Source organism: Balaenoptera musculus, chromosome 3 (genome assembly GCF_009873245.2).
Source record: "Balaenoptera musculus isolate JJ_BM4_2016_0621 chromosome 3, mBalMus1.pri.v3, whole genome shotgun sequence".
NCBI lineage: Eukaryota > Metazoa > Chordata > Mammalia > Artiodactyla > Balaenopteridae > Balaenoptera > Balaenoptera musculus.
The window spans coordinates 22,101,948-22,122,798 of record NC_045787.1 but is presented as its reverse complement, the minus strand read 5'-3'; the positions used below and the strand labels follow the sequence as shown (position 1 = coordinate 22,122,798).

General features: G+C 33.8%; 1 pseudogene; it reads left to right on the top strand.

The window, feature by feature from the left end:
• The first annotated feature begins 834 nt into the window (after window positions 1–834).
• LOC118892028 lies at window positions 835–19,258 on the top strand (annotated as a pseudogene).
• The last annotated feature ends 1,593 nt before the right edge of the window (window positions 19,259–20,851 follow it).

Sequence of the window (20,851 nt, the reverse complement as noted above, 5' to 3'; positions counted from 1 at the left end):
CTCAGCTAAGATAGAAAAGGAGGGTCAAGGAAAACTAATGATAATATGCTAGCAAATGGAACCTGTGAACATGTAATAGGAAAGAACAAATCTGACTCCATGTTGGATCTATTTCTTTTACTTTAACCTTTGTGTTCTATTGCTTTTGCTACAAGTAAATACCTAAAAGAATGTTGCTTAGAGCCTGAAATATACATGATAGCCCATTCTCAAGGCTCTGATCTGTAAAGGTATAACACTTTTCCATTCATGTAGAGTTTAAAAAGTTGCAGAGCAGAGAATAATATTTGTCGTATTGGAAGTTTACAGGAACACTGTGACCAGAACTGGGTGGACAGCTGCAAGAACAAAGGATTCAGGCACCAAGAAGTTTGCACAACCACCACACACCCTCCCCTTCTTGAATTATAACTCGAGTAAGATGATTTTTTGGGACACTAGCCCACCATCTTCTCAGTCTGCTGGCTTTTGGAATAAAGTTGCTATTCCTTGCCCCAACACTTGGTCTCTTGATTTATTCACCTGTCCTGCAGCAAATAGTAGGATCTTAGACTCCTACTAAGTAACAAACAGAGCTTTCCACAAGTATGGCCAAGGAGAAGAGAAATTGCCTGATAACTACAGAAAAATATTCATTCAATTTTTTTAAGAAAACCTAGCATGAAAAAGACAGAAAAGAGCCAGATATTAGAGAAAACCTAATTCAAGGTACAGAAGAAATATTTCCGTAGAGACTTAATGATAAAATAAACCCAATAAACAGGGGCTCAAAATTGAAAAGGAAGCCCATGGAGAAAAAAGCAAATCTCACACAAAACTAATAAATGATTAGACATGGCAAGTAAGAGAATAGATGCAGCTGAAATGGAATCGCTGACAAAAAGAAAGGTAAAAACTTACAAAATGATATAATTTGAAGAAATTAGGAAGAGGTAACAGATAATGAGGACAGAAAAAATCATCCAATTGAAAGACAATTGTTATTTCTAGACACCTTAACAGTGAGAAGAAAATGTTTTAAAATAACATTTTTTTTCTGAAAGGAAATTCATAAAAGAAGGAAATAACTGAATTTGAAGCCTACAAGAGCACACTGGGAAATGATACAGATAACTGACACCAAGACATACCCATTTTAAGTTGTAGAAGTTCAAGAATAAAAAATAATTTAAGCAACCAGGCAGAAAAAAGCGATATGATTTCATGAGGTGAAATTCAAACTGGGCACAGATCTCTTGTGAGTGCCATTCAGAGCCAGAAGATAAAGGAGCCATTATCATTTTCTTCAGGTAAATAAAATATGACCCTATATTATACCTAGTTAAGGTGTTGTTCAACTATGAAACCAGAACATATACATTGTCAAACCTGAAAAGCTAAAAAATAAAACCTAACACCCACTGGTCTTTCTTGAAGACAAAATCCAACCAGACAAAAAACTCATAGAGAAGCAAGCAAAGGACTAATGTGATATTTCTTCACAGAAGACAGAAGGATTATGTCTGAAAAGTTCTGAGAGAAAGTGTGAAATAAAAATTTTCTACCCAGCCTTTTTTTTTTTTAAACTGGATAAAAGCAACACTCAAGCACTCACAAACATGCAGAAACTCAGACACCTGCAAATGGCTTTCACAAATATTAAAAACAAAGAGGGAAAAAAACTAGACAATTAAATCCAATGAACTAAGACATAAATGTGAAAAAGTAACTCATGACTGGAGAAGCTTTGACAAAGAAACTGGTGGTCCTGCTGAATTATGATAAGGACCCAACATGTTCACTACAAAGGAAAACTAAGAAATGTAAGACTTCAGTACATTTGAATTGATATTGATATAATAACAGGAAATATCAGAAACATTCTGGCATTTTTTATGTTTATTATAATTGTTAGAATATTTCTAAAACAGCTGTGGATGAAGTGATGTAGATCCTAAAGCAATCTCTATTTGACCTTATATGGTGAAAGGATTTTAGTCTATTTTAAAATATAATTTATATAAAACAACTGTGGAATTTAAGGCTAGAGCAGAAAAATTTAAGTAACAGAAATGATGAAAGTTGGAAGAGAATGGGTGGAAATGTGAGAGGAAAGGTAGGTGATCTAATTCTCTGATCTTTCAAGAAGGATTCAATCCCAATTCAAATTATGCATCTTTTTATATATATATAAAAAGATAATGTTCTGAACTCTTAAATTTTTTTTCATAGTCTACTTTCTTTTAACTTCAAAGTAACATTTAGAAGAAACTTATATCTGAAAAACGTACATTCGTATCTAAAATTCACCATGCCTTTCACTATCATTTCAGCTTCCTTTAGTACTTCAAATCCAAGTATAACTGTATTTTATTAATACAGCATGCATCTTATAGCAACTCGCTAAGAAAGAACAGTTTAAAAAAAGGTATATGTGAATACATTATTGGGGAGGTGATCTCAGGGAACAATGGTGAAAAATAGCAGAAGGAAACAGAACTGAAGGGAGGGCCGAAAGAAAGATATTCCAAATATTTCCATCACTAGGGTCTGCTACTTCCATGATTCCAAGGGACTGAGAAGCAGTGTGAAGTGTATTTCAGGACCAAGGAGCAAAAAGAAAAATCATTGATCCATCAGTTCCCATTGCAAGTTTTTCAAAGATTTACTGCATAATATGTTGCCTATGTGAGGCAGCCAGGTTGTATTTAGAATGATTAAATATCCTGGTATTCCTGGGACTGAGGAGGTCCTGAGAGCCTTTTGGTGCTAAAAATGGGAAAGACTAGGAAATACTGAAATGAGTTGGTCTAGTCACCTTTGGTTATATCTTACCTCATGCCTTAGAGTCAACAGAGAAACCACGTGGTGAGGGGCAAAAGTCAACTGTTGTGATTTGAGGCAAGACTCTTGTATGCTGAAGAACAGTTCCCTTCAGTGGTGGCTGGAATGAAAGTGAGTAAAACAGAGCTCCTACAGTGGTATATAGAAACAGTCCACCATTTGTAACACTAAGATATCTTATTCCTCCAGTAGTTCTAGCTCTCATGTCACAAAATGGGTCCTGCGTTGTTGGGAGAAAAATTTGCCATCACTTCTTCTCTAAGAGAGGGGAAGTACGAGTACCATCCATCATGGAGACCATTTAAAATTAGTATCCATCCACAATCTTTGAATGGACTCAAGGCAAGAGGGTTAGTGAAAAAGCAACAGTCCACACTGTTGTAGGTGGCTCAGGAATCTAGGTGACTTATACATGCAGCTGGTTGGATCCTTTCATAACTGTTTGGCCTAATTCTGAATGTATCATTTTCATTATATAGTCAACTTCTGCTGTGCCCACTTGACTTTATGGCTTAATGATATGATTATGCCCAGTTGATGATGAGTAGCTCTGGTCATAAGATCACCTGAAATCCTAGTCATGTTTAAATAGAACATAGTGGTATGTGAGAAGCTCTTACTCAAACTAAGAGTAATTTACTGCCACAGAAACCAAGACTTTGTCCCCCAACTTCAATTAGGCTCTCTAATTAGGATATGATGTTTTATCATAATATTTCATTCCTCTCAGATTTCCTATCTTTGGTTGTAGGACCAGATGGTTTCACTGGTGAATTCTACCAAATATTATAAGAAGTCATACAATTCCTTCTCAAACTTCTCCAAAACATAGATGAGGAAAGAACACTTTCAAATTCATCTTACAAGGCCATCATTACCTGATACCAAAGCCAGACAAGGATATACAAAAAAATTAAATTACAGGTCAATATCCGTGATGAACATAAATGCAAAATTACCCAATAAAATATTAGTCAATCAAATTCAACAGTACATTAAAAGGATCATACACCATGATCAAGTGGGCTTTGCTTCTGGGATGCAAGGATGGGTCAACACTTGCAAATTAATCAATGTGATTCACCACATTACAAAATAAAGGATAAAATCCTGTGATTATCTTAATAGATGCAGAAAAAGCATTTGACAAATTCAACATCTTTTCATAATAAAAAACTCTTAACAAAGTGGATATAGAAGAAATTTATCTCAACATAATAAAGGCCTTATATAACAAGCCCATAGCTAACATCATAATCAGTGATGAAAAGCTGAAAGCTATTGCTCTAAGATCAGGAACATGACAAGAATGCCTGTTCTCGCTATTATTTAACACAGTACTGGCAGTCCTAGCCAGAGCAATTAGTCAAGAAAAAGAAATAAAAAACATTCAAATCAGAAAATAATAAGTTAAATTGTCTCTGCTTGCAGATGATATGATATAATATTTATAATAGACTTCACCAAAAGACTGTTATAACTAATAAACAGTTTCAGTAAAGTTGCAAGATACAAAATCAATATACAAAGGTCAGTTGTGTTTCTATACACTAATAATACCTATCAGGAAGAGAAATTAAGAAAACAATCTCATTTACAATTGCATCAAAAAGAATAAAATTCTTGGTAATAAGTTTGATCAAGGAGGTGAAGGATTTGTACACTCAAGAATTGTTCCAGATTGAATGTTGAGCGTCTTTTCATGTACCTGTTGGCCATTTGGGTGTCTTCTTAGGAAAATGTCTACTTAGTTCTTCTACCCATTTTTTAGTTGGATTATTTTGTATTGAGTTGTATGAGTTCCTTATATATTTTGGACATTAACCCTTTACTCCATATATGGTTTGCAAAAATTTTCTCCCATTCTGTAGGTAGCCTTTTCATTTTGTTGATTGTTTCTTTAGCTGTGCAGAAGCTTTTTAGTTTGATCTAGTCCCACTTGTTGATTTTTGCTTTTGTTGCTTGTGTTTTTGGTGTCAAATCCAAAAAATCATTGCCAAGATCAATGTTAAGGAGCTTTCCCTATATGTTTTCTTCCAGACGTTTTATAGTATCAGGTCATATCTTTAAGTGTTTAGCCCATTTTGAGTTAATTTTTATGAGGAGTATAAGATAGAGGTACAATTTCATTTTTCTCCATGTGGTTATCCAGTTTTCCAGACACCATTTGTTGAAGAGAGTATTCTTTTCCCATCAAAATAAGGTTATCAAAGAGGTATCAGCACTTCTGTCATTATTGCAACTTTATTCAGAATAACCAAGATATGAAAAAACTGAAGTGTCCATCAATGGATGAATAAATAAGATGTAAAATATATATGTATGTATATGTATAATTATATTATATTATATTATAATTAACATTATAATTATAATATATATATATATATATATATAATTCAGCCATGAGATAAAATGAAATTCTGCCATTTACAACAACATGGATGGGCCCTGTTTTATTATACTAAATGAACTAAGTCAGACAGGGAAAGATTAAATGCTGTATGATATTACTTATTTGTGGATTCTAACAAAGATAAACTTGTAAAAACAGAGAGTAGAATAGTGATTACCAGGGGCTGAAGGTTGGGGGATTGGGGAGATGTTATTTAAGGATACAAACTTACAACTAGTAGATAAATAAGTCCTGGAGTTCTAATGTAGAGCATAGTAATTATAGTCACCAATACTGTACTATGAACTTCAAAGTTACCAAGAGACTAGATCTTAATTGTTCTCATCACAAAAAAAGAAGTGATAATTATATGACACATTAAAGGTGTTAGGTAACACTATGGTGGTAATCATATTGCAATATATAAATGCATCAAATCAACACATTGTACACCTTAAAATTACACAGTGTTATATGTCAATTGTATCTCAATTAAAAAAAGAAAAAAAAGTAATTGGTTGAATAATTTAGTTATCAGAATTGATGTATGTGTAACTTTACCACCTCAACGTGAAACCCTGATTTCTTTCTAGTCTAAGCTTCAGAATTCAGTTTTACAGTTGTAAATTAGAAATGAGGATTTTGAAAAGTCCTACACATAAATCCATGTAGATACATATAGCACATGCACGCACACACACATCATACTTTGTATATTTATTTTGAATAGAAAATGGAATAAGCAGGTGAGTAGTTTCAAAGTTGAAGATTTATTCATTTTTGGAAATTTTTAGGTAATTTTAGTCAGTTTGATATAAATATCAATATACTGTATGTTGGCTGCCATTGGTCTAAAAATCTACCAGATCTTCCAGCTCCATGCTACTAATAATATCTAGTACTGTTGTGAGCTGAATTGTGTCCCCCCAAAAGATATATTGAAGTCCTGAACCCAGGCACCTGTGAATGTGACCTTATTTGGAAACGGGGTCTCTGCGATTTAACCAAGTTAAGGTAAGGTCGCATTGGATTGAGGTGGGCCCTGAGTCCAATGACTAGTGTCCTTATAAGGAGAAAGAGACACAGAGAGGTAGACACGCAGGGTAAAGGGCCATGTGATGGTGGAGACAGAGGTTGGAGGGATGAAACTGTGAGTCAAGGCACGCCAAGTGTTCGCCAGTGATCATCAGAAGTTAGGGAGAGGCAATGAAGGATTCTTCCCGAGAGTCTCCAGAGGGAGCCTGGCACTGCTGACACATCAATTTCAGACTTCTAGCCACCAGAACTGTGAGAAACTAAATTTCTGTTGCTTTAAGTCATATACTTGTAGTATTTTGCTATAGCAGCCCTAGGATATTAATACACATACTATATACATTAGTAGATAGTAGATTGGCCAGTGATATTCCAACTGGGTAAACATTTCTTTGACATGTTCTTACACAGATGGGCATTCACCATACCTTAATGACTTGCAATTTATAATTTTGCTTCTGTGACAGACCCATGATATGAACTTTGGAACAACAACAACAACAACAAAAATTACTGGGTGAAGGAACAGTATTGTTTCTCCTGAGAGACAATTAGAAACTGGTTTCAGACAGGCTGAAAGTGGAGAATGCAAATTTTCTGTTAAAAATCAGTGGAATAAAAGCATTTTATTTCAATCTCATCTTTTCAACCCCTGGCAAATGCCCAAAAGAACAAAAGAATAGTAGAAAATTCAAGCTTTAATATAACAGAAAAAAAAAATTTCAAGATACAAATAGAATTATACTAGCCAAAAAATATGAAATATTAACCTAAACAAGAATGTATGATATTTATTTTCACAAACTTCCTCAGTCTCCAAGATACTTCTACATTTCCAAAAAATTAAGTATCTTATTCTGCATAATCTCTACAAAATGACAGTTAAGACATCAAGAGTTATAGGAAGGCTCTGGGTACTGTGGAATACATCCTGTTGGGACCCAGATATTTGCGACAGAAAAGCAGATACCTGGCAAATAAAAAATAAATAAATAATAAAAATAAATAAAACCATCTGTACACTTTCTTTCCTAGCCTGAAAGTCGCTTCACTGAAAGCTGAATAGAGGAGAGAAGGAAAAGCATTGCCATAGACTAAATGTTAGTGCCCCCATTCATATGTTAAAACTTAATTTACAGTGGGATGTCATTTGGAGGTGGGGCCTTTGGTTGGTGATCAGATCATAAGGGCAGATCCCTCATGAATGAATGACACCAAACCTGCTGGCACCTGATCTTGAATTTCCCAGCCTCCAGAAGTGTGAGAAATAAGTTTCTGTTGTTTATAAGTCACCCAGTCTACGGTAATTTGTTATAGCAGCCTGAATGGGCTAAGACAGGAATAGAGGAGGCAATCCATGATTTTATAAGTTGAGGGGTGCTCTGGACACTCTCGCTTTCAATACGATGGGCAGTCAATATTACACTTTCCTTTCTGCACTTTCTTCTGTACTTCTGAGGGATAAACCTGCAAGCCACATATTTCAGACACCCTAGCTTTCTGAATTTCTCTTGGTTTCTGCCAATTGGAGGCACTAGATAAAATTTAGAAGGAAGAAAGAAGAAACAGAATATTACTTTGCTATTTCAGTTTCTTTCAGCACCTAGGGGCTGTGACAGTAGCAGTACCATAACGACAAAAGAAGGCATCTTGCTCATGTTCTTCTTGGCATGGAACCTCCATTCTAGGAGAAGAGTATGCAGGGGTGGAGGCAAAGAAAGGCAGACCAGCTCTGCAATGTACAAAAATTTATTGAATTAAATGCTCACGAAATGGGTGAATTTTATAATATTTAACCTATATTTTATAAAGCTGTTTTTTTAAAGGTGATTTTAGGCAGCAGTGAATGTCAGCAATTTTGAGAGTAATTTAGCAGCAATGGGAGAGTAGGCTCCTGGTTTTTGCTTAACAGCAAAATACATTTCTAACAGTAGCAGACACAGACAGAGAGCTTACCCCTCATGCTGTCAGCAGCTCTGGAGTGAAAACAGTCACATGAGTTGTAGCCTAAGGCAGTGACAGTTTCTTGATCTATGAAGAACAACCCTCCTCTTCCCTTAACACCTTTAGCCATTCCATCACTGTAGTCACCCGTGATCAGCTATAAATTTCCCCATCCTTAAATACCGAATGGTTTTCACATCCACCAAATGTATGCTGAATACCAAAGAAGATTTTTCTGTCACCCAAGCAATTTGTTCAGGAAAAGTTTGGAGTCAACACCTCTGAATCCACGCCCCAGATAGTCCCAGTTACCACAGTTGCCAACATCTCTGGCAAGCAGCAAAAATAATTCAAAGATGGATCATACTTGGGAAGAAAATGATATGTGCTCTATGCGCAAAACATTTTTCTTTAAATCAGTAAATGGCCATTTCCGATGAAAAGATGGTTACAGTAAAACAAAGGAATGAAAGAAGTGCTTCTCATTATTCTCACAGCATTTATAGATAATATCATCTTTATAAGTAATAAGCGAAATTTGAATAATGAGAAAAAAGTATTCCAAAGAGACTTTATAGGATGTTCAAAGAATATGGAATTGAGTTGCAAAATGTCACAATATGACAAAAAATGAAAAGCCAGTGTAGAGAAAAAATGCCCGATATAGGTGGAAAAAGTTAGATGTTTATAAGTAGTTATGAGGGTGACTCAGAGAGAAAGAAAGAGAGGGAGGGAGGGAGGTGGAGTGAGGAGAGAGAAGGGGAATGTAAACATGATCACGGAAGGAACACTAGACTTTGAAAAGGTATATCTAACATGCATTATTGATATTTTTAAGAAGAACTAAGCAAATGAAAATATAGAAAGAGTCTAAAGTATAATTTTTTCAACATTTTTCTGAAATAAAGACAAGTTGATGTGTTGACTGAAGGGGCTCATAGATTTCCAAGAAATAATGAAACCTAACATTCATACCTACCATTCCAAATCAAAGCATATTCTGGTAAGGATGTTAAAATTCAGGTACAAAGAAAGAATCCTAGGAGTAGGAGGGGAAAAACTCATGCCCCCTGCTAGTGTGAAATATCAAGATGGATTCGACATCTTCACAGTAATATTCATGCAAGGAGACAGTTTGATCAGTATCTAAAACATACTGAGAGGAAGAATATGTGATGCAAGAATTTTATAATCAGCCAAGTAATCCTTTGATTTTAAAGAAAACTTTTGAGTAAAAAGGAAAAGCGTGCACGAAGTTATGCCATTTATGAATAACAAGGTCTGAAACTCCTAGGGGACAAGGCTAGGCAGTGATAAAGAAAGAAAAGGGGGGAAATGGAGCTGAAATCAACAGATTAGGTGATGAGAACTAAAGGATATTTTTTAAATTGACAGAGTAGACACCCACCCCGACTCCTGCCCAAATATGTTAAGATTAATTTTTATTTAATGAAAGTGACAGAAACGTGAGGTGGTCACATGATCAGAGCAAAGGTAGCGGGAATATTCAGCCAGCCTCCTTTGGGTTGCAGAGTCTGTTAATTTTGACTCTGTTCCCATGTGAGGACTCTTGTCAATACGCAAAGCTCATTTTTTCTAAGCTCAAAGCTTTTTCATAATCAAGTCACCTAACACCATTCAGAAAGAACTTTAAGCAGCATCTATGTCCTTCCTGTGAAATATTTATGAGCAACTTGGATTCTGACTTTCCTGTCAAACCCACCAAAACCTAGTCTACATTCTCTTTTAAGGACATGATGGATGTTGGAAATGGAAATCCTGTTTATCCCCAGCTCACATCCATCTTTCTATTTTTTTCTATTTCTATAGATAATAGATAGAGAATAGAGATATAGTTAATTTCTCACCGAGCTTATTAAAAAATCTATTTTCTTACAAGATGTTACTTATATTATTTCATTTGATTTACCCAATACTGTTAATAGTTGGCATCATAATTCCCATTTTACAGCATAGAAATTTCAATTCCATTAGGTTAAATCAATTTGTTCTAAATTACACAGAAATTCAGTTTTGTGTCTGGTATTAGAAGAATCTCTTTGTACTTCCCCACCACCCCTTACTGTAGTTGTAAAATGCACCTATTGGCAATCACATATGATAAATTATCATATCATTCCAGAGAATAAATTACAAGTGTTAAACTTAAAAATAATGGCTTGTTAGTTCCCTATCCCCACATCTTTAATGACAGAAATCACAGATCTTGTTCATGAGGATCACAGTTTTTGAAGTAAAATACAAGATTTTTATTTCTATTGCTATGACGGTATTATTATAGTAATACCAAAACAAGAAAAAGACAATACACAAAAAGAAAACTACAGACCAATTTCCATCATAAAATAAATGTAGAAATCCTTAGCAAAATATTAATAAATAGAATTAGCAATATATAAAAATAATTATACACCAATACCAATTGATATTCATTCTCAGCATGTAAAGCCAGTTCAATATTCAAGAATTATCAATGTAATTTACCCAATCCTAAAGAAAAAAAAATTTCATGGTCATATAATTCAATGCAGAAAAAGGGTTTGACAAATTTCACAACCATTCATGTTGTAAAAACAACAAACAAAAAGCTCTCAGAAAAATAGGAATAGAGAGTAACTTCTTCCACTTGATAAACAGCATCTATGGAAATCAAAAACAAAAGAAAACCAAAACCCAAAATCCCAAAGTTAACGTTATACTTAATGATGAAAGACTGAATTATTTCCCTCCTCAAGATCAGGAACAAGGCAAGGATGTTAACTCTCACTTCACTCATTTAACATAGTATGAGATGTTCTAGCAAGTTCAGTAAGGCAAGAAAAATAATTAAAAGACAGATATGTAGGTAAGAAAGAAGTAAAATTGTCTCTATTTGCAGATGATATGATTATATACAAACTGAAGTCTAGGAATACACATATACTCAAAAAAATACCCTTCTAGAATTAATAAGTTAAACAAAGATACAGGATATAAAACAAACATAAAATATTAATTGTAAACCTATTTGCTAGGAATTAACATATGGGCAGTGAGATTTTTATAATCACTCAAAAAATGAAATATAGAAATATATCCAAATAATCAAATATTTACAAGACTTGTCATCAAAAAACTATAAAATACTAATGAAGAAAATCAAAGAGGTTCTAAATAAATGGAAGACATTCAGTGTTTATAGATTGGAAGCTTCAGCTTGGTAACTGTTAGTTTTGCAAGGGCTATCATAACAAAATATCAAAGACTGGGTAGGATAAATAAAATAAAGATATTTTCTCACAATCCTGGAAGCTTAAAGTCCATGAGCAAGATGTCAGCAGGGTTTTATTTTGCCTAAGGCTTCTCTTCTTTGCTCCTAAATGGCCATCTCTTCTCTGTACCTTCACACAGTCTTCCTCTATGTGTGTCTGTGTCCTAATTGCAAATCAGGCTGGATTAGAGCCCTTCCTAATTACCTCATTTTAATTTAAATACCTCTTTAAAGACCATATCTCCAAATATAGTCACATTCTCATATTGTTAAGTCTGGGGGGTTAAGACTTCTACACATAAATTTTGGGGACAGTCAATTTAGGTCATAATAGTAAGGATTTCAATTATGCCAAAATTGATATTTAATTTTAAAACAATTCTCATCAAGACATCAGCAAGAATTTTTGTATAGACCAGATTATTTAAAAATATATATGGAAAAGAGCAAAGGAACTAAAAGAACTAAAAGAATTTGGAAAATGAAGAATATAGCAGAAGGAGCCAGTCTACCCAATTTTAAGCCTTATCTTTTTTTCTTTATCTTTTTTTTTATTACTGCTTTATCTTATTTTTTTTAATTTTTGGGGTATAGTCGCTTTACAATGTTTTGTTAGTTTCTACTGTACAGCAAAGTGAATCAGCTATACGTATACATATATCCTCTCTTTTTTGGATTTCTTTCCCATTTAGGTCACCACAGAGCACTGAGTAGAGTTCCCTGTGCTACACAGTAGGTTCTCATTAGTTATCTATTTTATACGTAGTATCAGTAGTATATATATGTCAATTCCAATCTCCCAATTCATCTTTATACTATCTTTAGTAATCAAGACTGTGTGGTGTGAGTGGAGGAATAGATACATAGGCCAATAGAAGAGAACAGAAAATTCAGAAATAAACTCACAGATATGCCCAAATGATTTTTGACAAAAGTGAAAGGAAAAATTCAATGGAGAAAAGATAGCCTTCTAAACCAATGGTACTAGAGCAATCTGATACGTTAAAAAAAATTGAGCCTTGACTTAAGTCACACATCTTACATAAAAATTAATATTCTGGTTGTGATATTGTACTATAATCTAAGATGTCGCCATTGAGAGAAACTAGGAAATGAGTACATGAGATCCCTCTGCATTATTTCTTATTACTGCTAATGAACCTACAATTACATCAAAATGAAACTTTTTTTAAAATTTAAATACAACATTTAAATCCTAAATAAGATCAATAGTCTGAATGTTGATTCATAGTAAAGTCTTTGTCAGTTTGGTGCTTGTGCTACCAAGAGTGAGGCAGACTGCTATGATCAGGTGAAAAAAAGAGATTACTGTGTGTAGCCTCTCATCCTATAATACCCCACTTGAGTACAGACCTAACTAGAAGACAGTCCTATTTACCAATCAGGTGGGGGAACACGTATATATATGTATATATTTCCTTCTTAGGAGATTAAAGAAACTCCTAAGCTATAAAATCAACACTATAGTGCTTAAGACTCAGAAATGTTACTTGCTAATTTCATAGTTTATGAAGATCTTTCATTATGAGCTTAAGGGAAGAAAAGGAACTAATATGTAAATTAAGCAAAACAAAGTTATAATAAAAGAAAGACAAAGAGAAAACCCAACAGAGAAGGTAATAAAATTCCAGTGGAGATCATTACAGGTACTTTTAAGAAATAAAGGTAGTAGAACATAATGATAAGCATGATTTAGAACTGAAAAATGTTGAGAATAAAAGCAGTACATGCAATTTTTAAATGGCCAATATAACCTCCAAAATTGACAGAAACTGAGGATGGAAATTATTTTCCAAATATAATTTTAAATGATTTTTTACCAACTGAGGAAAATTTTTCAGCCTAACATTCTCCCGCAAGGGGCATTTGGATTTGAACTCCTAAAGATGGGAAGATAATTGGTATTTTATTGCTCAATATGTTTGCAACCATAATGATGAAAATATTGTTTATTGACTTTCAATTTTGAGTCAATCTTCAGGCCATGGAAAGAAGATGCTATGTTTAAGGATGGAATGAAAATCCAAGAGCTATGATAAAAGTGTAACTTACACAAAGTAGATTGTGAAGAAAATTGGATAGAGAAGCAAGAGCATTAAAATTGTCATATAAAGTATGAAAACTGAATTAAAGGACTATAGGAAAATGATTGAGTTTAATTACATTGTTTATACTAAAGATAATTGACAGAAAAACCAAAACAATAACATAATTGACTAAAACAGTTGGAGAAGAGGACCTGAGTGAGTTAAATATTTATATTTGATACTGGGGGAATAATAAATGTTATCTGATATTAATAAATTCAGAAAGTATCTTATATATTGTTTGAGAAGGGAAATAACCAAAATATAAACAATTTTGAAGAACTTATCTGGAGGGTAGACTTAGAAGTAAAGAAGTGGTCTGACTCTGTTGATATTTAATATAAAACATTCTTTAACATGTGATTTTTTTTAATGAGCATATATTACTTGATAAAAACAAATATTTTAAAACTACAACCCTACTTACTTATAAGTGATAGTGATTTATATGATAGGAAGGTACTTATTGTTGAATTGATATGAAAAAAATTTAGAGTAGAAACAATTATCAAACTGGAATCATGCATATAAACATTTTTTCTAGCATTTTTTATGTGTTAAAATATGTTATTTTTCTTTGCTTTATACTGTTGAATTTGAAATATCACCCACCCAAGGCTCTTTGTTTCTCCCTAGTTACTTGGCTAGCGGCTGCTTCTATTTGCAAGCACATATCATGTGAATTACAAGGAAGTAAAATAATTGGCCTTCAACTAGACTAAATTTTCACCAAGTGGATTATTGTGCCCTGATAATGCCCACAGTCTAAATGACCACACTCAAAACTCAAATGTGTTCTTAATTTAATTAATTATAATTTCCAAGTTAGGAAAATTGTGTTTTGTATAAAATATTATTTCATTAAATTAGCCACAGTAAAAAAATAAGAATCACCTTTCATTGGGAATATACAAGAGTAAGTTTCAAATAATTTTATCATGGAAAGTATTATAATAATCATTTCTAATATTCACAGTTAAGAATCTTAAAATCCTTCTGGCTTTACTTTCAAGAAAAGTCATCAGCAACATTTAAAAATGTATGCTTATGAAATAAATCATCCAATTACTCTATTTCTATGTTTAAATTCCCCAGTTCTTCTGGCAATAGAATATAAGTCACTGAAGTTTTGTTTCCAGTGGAAAGTGGCTGGTACCTCCAATCCTACCCCAGAAACCCACAATTATATAATCTGCAATAATTATCCAAGTATTTTTAGATCACCTCCATGGCTTTAATATTTACTTGCCATGTTACTTATTTTCACAGCTAGGCATCACATCACCCATCTTTACAAATAAATTTATTACAAATTAAAGGATATAATCTTTCTTCTCTGACTAGTTTTCTACAATTTCTTTTTCCCAGTAACAAGTATAATTAAAAATAATAATTGATCATTTGTTTTAACTTGTCAGTAGAACTTACCATTTCCTGGTAAGGACATCTTTCTTAAAATTGGATGATTTTTTAAATGTGTCAAAATGATCAAGATAATAAAGGTCTTGAAATATTTGCCTTTTTGAATTTAGAAATGTAAGCTATGACAGAATACAATTTCTTTCTGTAAAACACATACAAAAAGAATAGCACCTTTCAAATAGTTAACTGTTATTTCACAAGGATCATAAAAATTAAATAATTAGATGAGGAACTCTATTCCATTATTCAACAGGACAATTAGTTCTATCAACATTTACAAGTTTTAAATATAGATTTATAATGCAAATATATTTATAATGTACTTTTATTTTTTATAGTGTATTTCTTAAATCTTCAATTAAAATCAGTAATCAAAAGAATTTAACATTAATGATAATAAAGCACTTATTATAATGTTTCTTTTATTCTTCAGTTATACTATTTCAATACTTTAAATACATGTTCAATTTTATTGCCATATTTATGAATTAAAAATCTTAGTTTTGCTTAATTTCCTCCATTAGCAAGAAAAAAAAATTGAATGATACATTTCCATTTATTTATAACTTGAATTCCTTATAAATAATTTTATTTATCAAATATGAATATCTACAATTATAAATATAAGGTTTCAAAAAATGAGAAAAGTGAAGATACAGTTCATGAATTTGTGCTAATGACAGTTAATTATGCTTAAAATTTATTGTCAATTTGAACAAAAAACTGTCACAAAAACAAAGTAGGATATTATATAATAATAAAAGGTCAAATCACCAGGAAGATATAACAATTACAAATATATATGCATGCAACTTCAGAGCACCTAAATATATAAAACAAACACTGACAGAATTGACTAGAAAAATAGACAGAAGTGCAATAATAGTAGACGATTTCAACATCCCACTTTTAAGAATGGAGAGACAGTTACTTTATAGGGAACGATTTTTGAGTTTTTCTTCTCTCCTTCCCTTATTTATTTTTGCAAATATAAAAAAAAAGCACAAACTGTGAAATAATAAAGAAAGAAAAGAAACAGAGATGAAAGAGAGAGAAAGGGGTGGAAGGAAGGATGGAAAGAAGGAAGGAAGGAAGGGAGGGTTTCTTACACAAAAGGTGACATACTATACACAGTTTTCTGCAACTTCCTTTTATCACTTAACAATTTATACTCCAAAATATACAATATATAATCCCTTTAATCCATTTTGTAGAGATCTTCCCAACTGCTTTGCACAAGTACATAGTAATCCACTGTGTAGATATATTGCAGTTTATACAACTGTTGGATTTTGATGTTAGAAGTTTGGATTTTGGGGGTGATTTCAATTTTGTTACTAGTACCGATAATGTTACATTGAAGAACATTTGACACATGTCATTTCAAACTAATGTCAGTGTACTTTTTGGGTCTTTGGAACAGATTCCTGGAAGAGGGATTGATAGGTCAAAGGCCAAATACAGCTATGATTTTGTTAGATATTGATAAAATCCTCTCCATAGATGTTGTCCCATTTTACATTTTGAAAAACAAAATATTAGACTGCTTCTTTCCTCCTTAGCCTCACCAACAGAGTGTTATCAAACTTTTCACATATTTCAAATCTTAGAGGTGACTAATGGTTTTGGTTTTAATTAGCATTTTTCTCATTATAAAGATTATAATACAATATGAAATATATTTTCTAACAAACATTGTTCCATTGAAAATATGAAATCTACATTTGGATCTGAGTAGCCCAGGGAAGTATGCTGGGTTAATGACATAAGTGGCTATTTAGTTGTAATTAAGTAGTTTAATCTGAAACCATCCGTTTTACTCAGGACTGCAGTTTAAAGAGATAGGAGAAAGAAAGGCAGAACAGAAGAAAGGGAAGGAAGAAAGGAAGGAAGGAAGGAAGGGAGGGAGGAAAGGAAGGAGGGAGGGAGGGAGGGAGGGGTGAATTAAGCTAGGTCTGAATTAAGACCAAAAAATATATGAATAAATGGGAAAGAACTGCTTAAATCAATGTAATTACCCTTGTTTGCTTGAAATCTGTGTTATAGTTTGAAGTCTGTGCCATACTTACCTTGTTAAAAAAAAACACTAAATTTACCTATTTTGCTCATATTCATGTTTCTTATAAACTCTGACCAGAAATTACAAATTTTAAAGTTTTACCGCATTTCAGCAGTAAACTACGTGCATAACCTCAGAAATGGATTGATGTCTCTTGTTAATACATACTTTGTTCATCATATGCTGGATAGGAGCTACATATTAGTATATATCCTCAAAATTTTTATTGCATTTAACACACCAGAAGGGATATTATACAACTAATAAGAAGTGAAGTCCATGTTAAGTTATTTGATCAAATATGTTTCATGCAACTGCCTAAGAACATCAAAACAATTAGTCAGACCCAAAATTCAATCTGAGCTAGCATTCATATTCAAAGATTTGAATTCAAAGGTAAGTTCAGGGACCAAATATCATATTTTGATTTGTTTTGAAGTGGCCATCTGCCCATATCAAAAAGCTACTGCAACAGTTTGGCAGGCAGTTTAAAGAACCAAAATAACTACTCTGTGCAGGTCAGATTCACAGGCATTCGGTTGTTGACTTGGAAAGCACAAAAAGTAATAATCACAGCATGTGGTACTTTACCGAGTAGCCAGCCAAAAGTGTCTGTCTAAATAGTCAAAAATTTCAGCTGTCATAAGAATCCTTTGAGGAAACGTTATAAATACCTATCAAATTTCAAATATCAGTGGCCAACATTTTTAAAAACGGCATACAGATCTAATAAAATGTTATAGAAAAGTTATAATAATCCTGAGGTACCCATAATTTATATCCTGACACACTTAAAATGTTCCTTTTGTTTAAAAATGGGCTTCAAAGATATCAATAGTTTTATTTGTATATTTTATAAATATTTGTGTGCTAGTCAATAGTCTGATTTTTAATGGTTTAAAGCAAATCCAATGCCACAAAGACCTACTTTAGTCATGCCTTGCAGGAGTTCAAGGGGAATATCCTCTATCTTCACCCCTCTGCCCCTCCCCTACCTTCAAGTCTCCTTCTCACAGGTCTCTGCCTGGGAACTGCGGACCTTTGCTGCTCCTTTTCTTGGAAGAGTGGCTGTTGAAAGGAGTTAAATATGGCTCTTGGGTAAGTAAGTCTGGGTTGGAGGGCCATGAAGTGTCAGCAAGACGGCAAGCTCCCTTGGTGTCCAGAACTTGTAGAATAGCCTGCAATAGAGTGGACCACCAGCTGAGCTCCTTGGAGTGAGAGCTACAGGCTGGCCGGGAGAAGGGTGACCCCAGTGTCAACCAAGAAAAGTTAGACGTGGCTGCACTTCAGAGAGCTCACCAACCAGGTGGTGGTCACCAATAACAGCAGGAGGATGTTCCCAGTGCTGAAGTTGAGTACGTCTGGCCTGGACCTGAACACCATGTGTTGTTTCATCTTGGACTTTGTGATGGAGAGCAACCACTTCTGGAAGTGTGTGAACAGAGAGTGGGTGCCTGCGGGGTCAGCCCAAGCCATATGTGCATATTGAACTCCTTACATAAATAAAAACTCTAAATTCATGTAGTACGAGTTGAGGGTCTACAGGGGATGACTACCAGCCACGGCATTCTCAAGACCCAATGTATATCTGTCAAGGTTTACCAGAAAGAGATTACAGCTCTTAAAACTAAATACAACTGATTTGCAAGGACTTGCTGCGATGCAAAAAGAAGCAGGGATCACAAAGATAAGATGGAAGAGTCCAGAGACAAACAGCAACCTGGGTATTACTAATGGAAGTAGCTTATCCCTGGAATCAGTTCCTTCTATCTGCTGTCAACCCCCATCCTCAGTTTGGAGGTCCTGTCTCACTTTTCTCTACCCATGGCTGTGAAAAATGCTCTATGCTGAGGAACCACAGTTCACCCTTCCCTGTCCCTGTCCCTGTCCTCAAAGCTGTGCCTAGGCCCCCTTCCCACTTGGACAAGCTCATACTTAGCCCATACACTCATTGGAAAAATTCTCCAACCTATTCTGACAATTCATTTTCAAGTTGTCCATGATCTGATCCCATGAACTTAGCCCAGCCTCAGCATGTGTGTACATACTATCATGTTACTCTTGAGCACAACAGGGCTGCATCAGTACCCCAACCTGTGGTCAGCTAGCAGGGCACCTTCACACCAGGGTCTCAGACAGAATAGCTGCCTAACGGGATGGGAGTCCAGTTCTTCCCAGTGAACATTATCTTACCCAAATAATCTCAGGTCCCTTCTCCTCAGGATTCTCACTCTATAAGAACCATGTCATGGCCACAGATATTCCTGACAGCCAATATCACACCTTGGCCTCATAACCTCATGGATATCCCTGTCACCACCTTCCATGTAAACCAAAGCCTTTCCTTAAAATATACACTATTTTTTTTTATGTCTACCAGTGTTGATTTGATCTAGGTACAAAATGACAGTCTCATAGGTCAAGAAAGAAAAAAAATCTTATTAACTTCACTTTAAAATATGAAAAAGAATATATGTTCTGCTGTTCATCAAAAAAATAAACCCACCCATCATCTGCAACACAAGTGTAGTCCTGTGTTGTGTTTATATGCTACAGATGAATTTAAGTATGGAAACAAAACTCAGTTGGACTATTAAATCACCATTACTTGATCATAATAAAATTTTCTTTGCTAAGATCCAGAAACTTATATTTTTGTGTCTCATACAGCATATAGAGGATTTGACACACTAGAATTAATAAACTCAACTCGTCTTATTTAGTGAAATAAAAAGCATACTTTCAATTGCATTCCTTGTTGCTTCAGAGTAGTTTTCAGGTCCCTTTTGTGACAGCTATCATACTTATAGTTGAGCTGTTAAGGACAAAATAATAAATTCATAGTTGAGGACAACAGACTTTAACTGAAATGGAAATTTCACTGTTCTGCCCAGTAGAATGTGTTTATTTTGAGCATATGTAATTGCCTCTTGTATTGTTAAACCTACAACGGCAATATTTTTCTTCTGAAAAAAATAGCCAAAGACAATCAGCAAAACATTTTCTGCAAAATAAAGGCAATATGCGAAAAAAAAAAGAAACAACAACAATGAAAAACTAAATACAGTTCTAAAAAGATTTAGTGAGAGGATTCAGTACTTGAAATTAGTAACTTAAACATAATCCACTACAATTTTCAAAAGTTACATAGCTCAGCCCTCACTCCAGGAAAAAATAAATTTTAGGATGGAGAACTCTTATTACATATGTATATTTTTTAAAAACCTAATAAATGATTTAAATGACTTTTCTTTATTAAGTATCTCCTCAAGTCTGCCTCTTAAAGACAGATTAAAATGCAGTAATTTTTTTCTTAATTTTTTTAAATTAATAGACTATTTTTAGAGACTATTTTTAGGCTAATGAAAAAAGTAAATGTAAAATACAGATTTACCAATTGCGCCCTTGATTGTGTTTAGCATTTTTTGTCTGGACTATAAAAGTCTCTGACTTAGTAAACTTCCCTTTTTAATCCACCCACTTTTAAGACTGTAAAAGTAACCTTTTTAAAATGAAAATCTTATCTCCTGTCATATCTGTGTGGTAAACTAGAGTTGAAATATTGAAAAATATACCAATCCATTAGTGAACATCCCTGACTCTACCACTTAGGTAAAGACTTCACTGTGGTTACTGTTCTCACATGCAATGGGAATCACCTGAGAGCCTGTTCAACCCTGGGTTGCTGATTCAGGTTTTGAAACAACGGGTCTGGGTAGGTCTGGAGAATCTGCATTGCTAACAAGTTCCCAATTGATGCTGATACTCCTGGTCCCAGAGCCAAAGTGTGAGAA